This window comes from Odontomachus brunneus, unplaced genomic scaffold (genome assembly GCF_010583005.1).
Source record: "Odontomachus brunneus isolate Ranch 3 - 2012 unplaced genomic scaffold, Obru_v1 Obru_scaffold_367, whole genome shotgun sequence".
NCBI lineage: Eukaryota > Metazoa > Arthropoda > Insecta > Hymenoptera > Formicidae > Odontomachus > Odontomachus brunneus.
In genome coordinates this window covers 46,073-56,271 of record NW_022639817.1, presented here as the reverse complement: position 1 = coordinate 56,271, position 10,199 = coordinate 46,073, and positions in this window count along the sequence as shown.

Sequence of the window (10,199 nt, the reverse complement as noted above, 5' to 3'; positions counted from 1 at the left end):
TTTTTTGTGGAACTGTCATAGTTTTTGGTAGGATTTTTTATGAACATTATTGTAGTTCATTTATTTATGTTGGTACATGCAGTAGTAAAATGTCGATTGAAAATTTTGAAAAATGTTATGGAATAAAACGCAGCTTCATTTTTGTAATACATTACTTCCGGGAAATTTCCTTGTGTTCATTTTAATAGTATATCCTGCATACTAATAAGTATTTCAACATTATTTTAAAAATAATGTCAAATAAAATATGATTTCCCATGTATTTCCAATATATACATTTTTAACACGTTATGATGTTTTCCAACATATCAAAGAAACATCAAATAAAGAAATAATATTTGTAAAAATAATATAATTTTCTAGTGCTCGCACAGAAAAAAAGATTATTTAACAAAAAGATGTGGCTATATAAAATGTAAGTACCATTGACACGTTATAAAAAGAAGAAAATTTCATCATACACATTTCATTTCAAATGTGTTTATAATAGCACAAATATATATTGTATGCACCAAACAATTTTTTTAAAGCTATTGTTTCATACATCCTGAGGAAAGAACGCAAGAAACATAATGAAATGGAATGACGTTTGTAATATTATGAATGCGTTATTTATACATTACTTGATATAGCAATACGCCATCGTGTTTATTGACCGATATATCTCTCATGAAAGGAAACATTTTCTTTCATGTCATTAAAATACGACAAGAAATACTTTAGATATGCGAAAATCGTACCTGTACCTGACATACATGTTATATGTTATATGATGTATAGAATTAATGTAAATGTTTCTTAAAGTAATAATAAAAACAAATTATATATTAATTGAAGAAATTGACATGAAGTTTCTTTGAAATGTATTTCAAAAATATGACACATGAATGCACGTATATAATTGAAAATAAAGATACAATAACGAAACTTTCATTTCTATGAGGGAATGAAGGACTTAATAAATAAGAAATATTACTATCTGAGTAACATTATCTGATCAATATTACGAGCGAAAGTCCAATATATTGTACAGCAAAATTATAATTGCATGATTTTGTAATTTAATCACTTACTACAATAAGCAGTAGCATATGTTCGAAAATGCATGTATCACTTAGTATTTCTTGTAGAGTTAAATAGTGGCAGAGGCGTTAATTTCTACGTGGGCTGCTTATATTTATATAATAGTACTTCGTACCAGAGGCGTCCAAAGAGACGTGGGCTGTGATTATTTCGTTGTAAAATTATTTTGCATAAGTGTCCAATCGGATGTATGCCCTTGTACATTAGTAATAAGAAATCGTACCAGAGGTGTCCAAACAGACGTGGGCTGTGATTATTTCGTTGTAAAATTATTTTGCATAAGTGTCCAATCGGATGTATGCCCTTGTACATTAGTAATAAGAAATCGTACCAGAGGTGTCCAAACAGACGTGGGCTGTGATTATTTCGTTGTAAAATTATTTTGCATAAGTGTCCAATCGGATGTATGCCCTTGTACATTAGTAATAAGAAATCGTACCAGAGGTGTCCAAACAGACGTGGGCTGTGATTATTTCGTTGTAAAATTATTTTGCATAAGTGTCCAATCGGATGTATGCCCTTGTACATTAGTAATAAGAAATCGTACCAGAGGTGTCCAAACAGACGTGGGCTGTGATTATTTCGTTGTAAAATTATTTTGCATAAGTGTCCAATCGGATGTATGCCCTTGTACATTAGTAATAAGAAATCGTACCAGAGGCGTCCAAACAGACGTGAGCTGGGATTATTTCGCTACAATATCGCACAGTATCCAATCGGACGTGTGCCCTTGTATATTAGCAATAAGAAATTGTAGCAGAGGCGTCCAAAGAGACGTGAGCTGCATTAAAAAAAAGTAATTATTAAGATGTTGCTAACACAGTGGTAATGTTGTATCAGATAATGTTGAAGTTTTGTTACAATTGAACACAAAATAATACTTTGTGCGCAGCATATATATGCGGTAACGCTTATACACACACACACACATATACACAAACATGCACACACATATACACACACTTACACATACATATGTGAATTGTAATATTTACTTGAAGTTTGAAGAAATACAAATTATTATGTTAAACCTTTTATCATGACAGGTTGAAAATGATACACAGCGGAAATCATATTTTATGTAAGTCAGTAACGTAAATAATATAATCAGAATTCATATTGTAATTTTATTTTTCATTTTTCAGACGGCTATTGAAAATTTTTCTCCTATTGAAAAAGCAGAAAGATAATGAAAATATCAATGCAGTTACTTGTGCAACTGAGTGGGAAGACATCAATAAATCAGATTGCGACAATTCGCAGATCGATATGATGGATTCTCAGGTCAGTGCGACAGTAACGAGCGGTGTACATCCTGCAGAAGAATATCTCAATACAAATATGCAGGATGTTCAAACGCAAGATATATATAATAAAAATTCTCCCGATGCCGAAAGTAACAAAAAAGGCTGGGAGAATGTAGTACATAATATTGCCCGAAGGTCGACGCATAGTTGACATATGTTTTATGTGGAATGAGATCCACAGAACATTTGATAACCATGCTAAAGAAATTGAGTGCCAATTTAAAGATTGGAAACTCATAAAATCCCGTCGTCGTGGGTTACTGACGCAGTTGTTCTTCAAATGCGACATGTGTCATTATGAAGACAACATTTGGTCAGAAGCAGTGGACAATAACACATTTGATGTTAATACGGCAGCTGCTATAGGTACATTTACAGTTGGTATTGGTCACTCTCAATTGGAAGAGTTGTGTTCCGCGATGAATATTCCTTGCATGTCAGAGAAGAAATATATTGAAGAAAGAGAAAAAGTAGTGGATGATTTCGAGAAAACTGCCATGGAAAGTATGAAAATGGCAGCTGAAGCTGAAAAGCGACTTGCTCTCGAAAAAAATGAAACCATAAACACTATTCCGTACATAACTGTAGTGGCGGATGGCAGCTGGATGAAAAGATCTTATGGCACCGCATATGATTCACTTTCTGGTGTAGGTGCAATAATTGGTTTTCATACAAAGAAAGTTCTCTTCGTTGGTGTTCCGTACGGGAGCTGTCGTCCGCACGGATAGCGGACGGCGGGCGGCCGTGCACCAGGCGCGTTCCGCGCGCGGGCGACTACCGCTCGCCGCGGCAGCGCGCCGAGCCGGGGCCGTCGCTCGCAGTTAAATTTCGGTGCGGCGCCTATATAAGACGCCGCGGACGCCGACTCTAAGCCTTCTGACTGCGTTAGCGCATCAGGTCATTGCTTCGCTGAGGTATTCTTTTGCACTATATCTAGCTTCATATCGCCTTCTTGAGTGCGTAAGCACGTTGGGCTCTTGCCTCGCTAGAGGTATACGTGTGCATATCTACACTGAACATCGCTGCCTTCAGAGTGTCACAGACACGCTGGCATTCGGATTTAGGTTTCGCAGCCTTGTAGAGTGCGCTTGCACGTTGGGCTATCGCCTCTAGAGTGTCCGAGGACACGTTGGCGTTTGGGTTACGAAGTGTATGGTAACTCCACGGATCTCCACCTTCTCAATACGATTGAGGATTGAGAGAAGGCTTTGCGCGATCACTTCGGATTGCCTTGACGCTTCCACCGCGGTGGACGTCTCTCTTCGCGACTTTTCCCGTATTGCATATACCGAGTATTAACGCCGCCAGAGCTTATTGCGGTCGAGCTCCCGACTCCGCGCGAGTCGTCGTTGTACTCCGGACTCTGCTGCCAGGGACGCAGCATGTACACGCGAGCAACGCTCGCCTCTACGTCCGCTTAGGACTTAGCCGCTGCCAGGGACGCAGCATATACACGCAAGCAACGCTCGCCTCTACATCCGCTGAGGACTTAACCGCTGCCAGAGACGCAGCATATACATGCGAGCAACGCTCGCCTCTCCGTTCGCTTAGGACTTAGCCGCTGCCAGGGACGCAGCATATACACGCAAGCAACGCTCGCCTCTACATCCGCTGAGGACTTAACCGCTGCCAGAGACGCAGCATATACATGCGAGCAACGCTCGCCTCTCCGTTCGCTTAGGACTTAGCCGCTGCCAGGGACGCAGCATATACACGCAAGCAACGCTCGCCTCTACATCCGCTGAGGACTTAACCGCTGCCAGAGACGCAGCATATACATGCGAGCAACGCTCGCCTCTCCGTTCGCTTAGGACTTAGCCGCTGCCAGGGACGCAGCATATACACGCAAGCAACGCTCGCCTCTACATCCGCTGAGGACTTAACCGCTGCCAGAGACGCAGCATATACATGCGAGCAACGCTCGCCTCTCCGTTCGCTTAGGACTTAGCCGCTGCCAGGGACGCAGCATATACACGCAAGCAACGCTCGCCTCTACATCCGCTGAGGACTTAACCGCTGCCAGAGACGCAGCATATACATGCGAGCAACGCTCGCCTCTCCGTTCGCTTAGGACTTAGCCGCTGCCAGGGACGCAGCATATCCACGCACGCTTTTACGTCCACTTCAGACTTAGCCGTTGCCAGAGACGCAGCATATACAAGCGAACCCCGTTCGCTTCTTCACCGCTACGGAAGCCATACTCGCCGCATACGCGACTACCCGCGCGAGTTACCCTCGCGCCTAAGTTTACGTCGCCCGCGCAACGTTACGATACTCGTTACTCCTCCGACAAGGGGAACTTTTCCTAGCGTGGAGGCGCTGGGAAGCGGTGCATCACCGCAGGGCCGCCGCTTCGATTGACCTGTCTCACTTTATTCGAGTCGATGACACACCAAACTACGGAGCCGAAGCCTCCCGTCTTCGAAGAACTTCGCGAATCACTTGCACCCCACGTCATCTTACGAGGCCGCTGGATAGCGGACTGCGGGAGCGGTGCACTTGGACACGGTGCATTTGGACACAGCCAATCACAGCACCGTGTGATTAGAGAGATTTGTAGGGTCCCTTGGAACAGCGACTTGTGATTGGACTGTGTCCAATTGCCCCGTGTCCAACTGATATACACCCGCGGACTGCTAGCGACGAAGCCCGCGGTCTCCACGCGGCGAGCGGACACCTATCCGCATCTCGCATAACGAACCGGCCGCTCTCCACCCTCGGGCCGTTCGAAACAGCTTTTTATATAATAATATAAAAAGCAGAGAATGTACTATAGCATATGTAAGCAACGTATTACTCTTATTGATTTATGCTGCAGAAATCTTGTATGATGCTATGTGATTTTTTGTGAATAAATAATGTTAGAGAAGTTCGGTTAGATATATGCATTATGTATATGAATATTCAAAGCAGATACACTTATACGTGTATGGTTTTCATGTCAATATATTAAAGACTACATGCATCTTAATATGATATGGTTTTTGTAATAAGTAATATCAGAAAAATTTGCTCTCACATATATACAACATTTAATAAGGTTAAAAGCAGCAACAATAAATCATACATAAAATCTTTACTTAAAATGTTTACTTTTAATATCTACTGACAGAAGCATCTAGTGTCATGTCAACTCATTTTTGCAATAATTACAAGTTTAATTTTGTAATAAGTTGTGTCAAGGAACGCGTTCTGACATGAAATACTTATAAGATTATTAACAACAGATGCAAAATGTATTGCACCAATGAAACATATACATCTGGTCAATGATGGCAGAATAAAGATGTGGCCCCATATTAACAGGAGTAAATGTGATAAATAGGATTGAAAAAGTTACTTGTAAAAAGTAATGCGTTGCCCTCACTCGTTACCCATTCAAAGCATAACTTGTCACCGTAATGGTTACTTAAAATTAACAAATCTGTATAATTTCATAATTTTTTCATAAATTATTAAGAATTTTTTTAAATTTCTGTCTATTTCATCTATAGACATATATTCTATATGTGCAAAGAAACGATAAGTTTCTTGTAATTCAAAACGTACGAAATTATTTGTTATTGTTATAAAAAAAATATATAAATGCATAAATATGTTACTGATACAACCGTTTTTATTATAATATGAATCGAAAATCGGCCGAAATATGTCACATGTGCTGAACTCTATTTTACGTCTTCATATCTCGAGTCATATACTCGGTCTATTCTTATATCAATGAACTAAAACGTTAGGCACACATATACGTGGCTCTCGATTTACGTTATTCTTTTTCATACATGGTTCATACAGAGTTCAGTGTTAGAATCCATGTGACGAGGGTCATCACACAAATAGACAAAGCGTCTCTGCCTGCGTAAACGCAGAGAGAAGAACGCTGTATCTTAGATCTGGCAACGCTACATCTTAGATCTGGCAACTCTACGCTGCGTGCCTACAATCAAAATTCTATCAGTGATCGGGCCGCGTCGAACATACACTGCCATCTAGCGTCTGTCCTAAACCGATGCGTATTACATTGCCGACACTTTCGAAGTTCGCAATCGCGTACAGCATCCCCTTAAGTATTAAAGTAGTAAGTTAGATTATAAGTATTTTTAAACATGGTTTGGAATTTTAATGAGGTTAAAAAAATAAACAATGTTTTTCCATGAAACATTTATCAACACATAAATTGTTCGAAATTTTAATTATCACGTTGGACACAGCATTCAACGCGAGGTCTGCGGACTTGATTTGCGATTTTTTCCTTTAGAGACATATTAAGGACACTGTTTATAAAACTATGCTTGCAAATGAAGAAGATTAATGACATAAGATCACAAGGGCTGTTAGAGACATTATAGAAGAAATGCTGCAATTAACAATAAGAAATAAAACACGTAGTAAAACGCATTGAATGCTGTATCGAACATTATGATCAAAATTTCGATATTCAAAATTTATGTATGAATAAATGTTCCATAAAAAAAAACATTATTTTTTTTAACTTTATTTACATTCCAAACCACGTTCAAAATTACTTATAATTCAATTCACTATTGGGAGTGTGAATAAGTTCTCGCCGTTTTTTGGGAAAATAAATCCTTTATTTAAAAAAAAAATAAAAAAACAAGTCAATTAAAGTATTGCCCATCGCTGGAGACTACTTTTTCCCATCTTTCTGGCAGCATTTGAATTCCACGTCGAAAAAACGACACTTCTTGCTATCCACGAATCGATCCATTTTTTCGTTTCTTCATACGAAGTGAAGTGCTGCTCAGCCAGGCCGTTAGTCATTGATCGAAATAAATAGTAATCAGAAGGCGCAATGTGTGGAGAGTACGGCGGGTGGGGTAGGACTTCCCGTTACAGCGTTTCCACCGTTTATGTTTTGACCGGTGACGCGACATGCGGCCGAGCGTTATCATGCAGCAAAATCACCTTATCGTGTCTTTGCTCATATTGCGGCCGTTTTTCTTTCAATGCTCGGCTCAAACGCATCAATTGTTGTCGATAGAGATCTCCTGTGATGGTTTGGTTGGGTTGGAGCAGCTCGTAATACACTACTCCCAGCTGATCCCACCAAATGCAGAGCATGAGCTTGGAACCGTGGATATTCCGCTTTGGCGTTGATGCTACTGCTTCGCCGGGCTTAACCCACGATTTTTTACGCTTGGGATTACTGTAGTATATCCACTTTTCATCACCAGTCACAATACGATGTAAGAAACCTTTCCTTTTTTGTCGTTGAAGCAGCTGTTCACACGTGACAAGACGCCGTTCGACGTCTCTCGACTTCAGTTCGTATGGCACTCAAGATCCTTCCTTTTGTATCATTCCTAATGCTGTCAGACGTTTCGAAACTGTTGTTCGATCAACTCCTAATGATTTTGCAACATCGGATTGCGTCTGACATGGATCTTCAGCAAGTAATGTTTCCAATTCTTCGTCTTGAAACTTTTTTGGTGCACCACAGCGTTCTCTATCTTGAACATCAAAATCACCATTTTTAAATCGGTTAAACCAATCTCTGCATGTTCTTTTCCGACAGAGCATGATCTCCATAAGTTTCTACAAGAATTCTGTGTGCTTCAGCTGCAGATTTCTTCTGAATAAAGTAGTGCAGTAAAATTCCCCGCAAAAACGGTTTATGAAATTTGACATGTTTTACGCTACGAAAAGAAAATGTTCTTTATAGGTTAATGGAAAGACACGCACTGATTTTAAACGTAGGTCATAGAACTTAAATATAGATGCGTCATCATCTTGAATTATACACACAAAATTTGTATACCGCCATCTGATGGTGAAACGGCGAGAACTTATTCACACTCCCAATACTTTAATGCTTAATATTAATTATAAATATATAATAAATAAATACTTAAGATGTCGATTGGACTTCCGTTTTCGAAGTGAGTGCGAGTGACTGGCGATTTTGAGACGAGTGCGAAAAAGTTTGAAGGAGAATGAAAGAGTGTTTGAGGGTGAGAGAAGAGAGTTTGTGAAGAGAAGAGTGGGTGAAAGATAGTTGGGTTGAGAAGAGAGTTTGTGAAGAGAAGAGTGGGTGAAAGATAGTTGGGAAAGTGTGTGTAAGATGTGGGAAGGTGAGGGAAGGGAATAAGGAAGGGAGAAAGGAGGCAAGTATAGAGAGGTTAGAAAAGATAGAGAGGAGGGGGTGAGAGGAGAGAAACGAGCAAAGGAAGAGACATCTGGAGAGGTAGATAAAACGAAGTGAAGGAAAGTGTGCCAAGAGCAGAAGGAACAGAAAAAGAAGTGCAGATAAGAGAGGAATAGAGATTAGGGTTAACTGTGCGAAAGGAGAAAGGCAAGGGGGCGAAAGGAGAGATAGAGAAGAAAGGGAAATGTACAATAAAGAAAGGAAGGAGGGAGATATTGAGAAATGGAAGAGAGGAGATCGAATGGAGTACAAGCTCTTATGCTTGGATGAAATGTGGAAAAAGGAGAGGGATTCGATAGGAAAGATGGAAAGGAGAGAGGAAGAGGAGGGAGAATGGCATGCATTAAAAAAAAGAAAGATATTACAAAGATCTCCTCAAAAAAGGAAAGGAATGAAGGGAAATAGAGAAGGAAAGAGGGAACGGGATAAAGGGAAAAAGAGGATTGGAGGAGGGAGTTGATGGAAGAGCTGAGGGAAATAAAAGAGAAGTTCAAAGAAGTAATTAAAGAAGCGGTGTGAAGCCAGGGGAAGAGATGAGGGAGGAGATGGAAACAATGATAAGGAGAATGAGAAAGAGGAAGGAGGAATAGGACAGAGAGAGATAGGGAATGAGGGGTAGAATAGAGGAGCTTGGGAGAAGGTGGAAAGAAGGAGAGGGAAAGGGCAGAGAAGAAAGGGAAGGAAAAAATAATAAATTGGATACTAGAGTAAAAGAAATGGAGAGAAGAATGGAGATGAAGGAAAGGGAGTAGAGCAGGAAAAACATATAGGTGAAAGGGTGGAAAGGAGGAGAGAAAGAAATAGAAGAGGGAATCAAAAGAATAAGGAGCGAGGTGAAGAGCAGGTGAAGGTGACCAATATATAAAGAAGGGGAAGAATGGAGGACGTTGGTAAAGATGAGAAGCCTGAAAGGGAAAGGGATAATGATGAGAAAGAGAAGGGAAATAGAAGAAAAGGAGGTAAAGATAGAAGATGTTCTGACGTGGAGAGAAAGGAAAATTAGGTGGCAGCTAGAGGTAACGAGGAAGGAGAGAAGCAGAGTGAGAAGAGTATGTCAATATTTAACGTAAAGGACAATAAGATTTCAAGCACAGGTTGAATAGTGCTATTAAAACTATTAAAAAAATTTATAAAAGGATGATTGCGGAGATGATTTTTATTAAAATGCAGACACACGGACTGAATTCTCAGACTGATACTGAGAATTTGGGAAAGTGTTATAATACGTTGCTTGGTTTGACTTGAATTGTTTTTCGTTAGTAATTCGTACCAAGTAAATATAAACACATAATTCTGTACTGCTTATCTTTTATTGAGGTATATATCATTATTTTTTCCTCATATTTGGTTTGGTTACTTTATCTTGATACGTTTTTTAGATGATTACACCACAGCGCCTTAGTACGTGCGATGGAGTGACCAATCTTATAATAAATTAATAATGTCTTCCAAGGAGAAAAAAATTTCTTTGTCTAAATGATTATTTACGTTGATGCTTCCGATTCCCGTAAACAAAACTTGCAGCGACAGTTTTTGTAACAACCATTGTAATATCGACTATTGCGATTTTTAATTTTTGCGACACTTTAATATAATTCGTCTTTTAATTTATAATCACTGAAAAGGGTCTGCGAAATTAGACC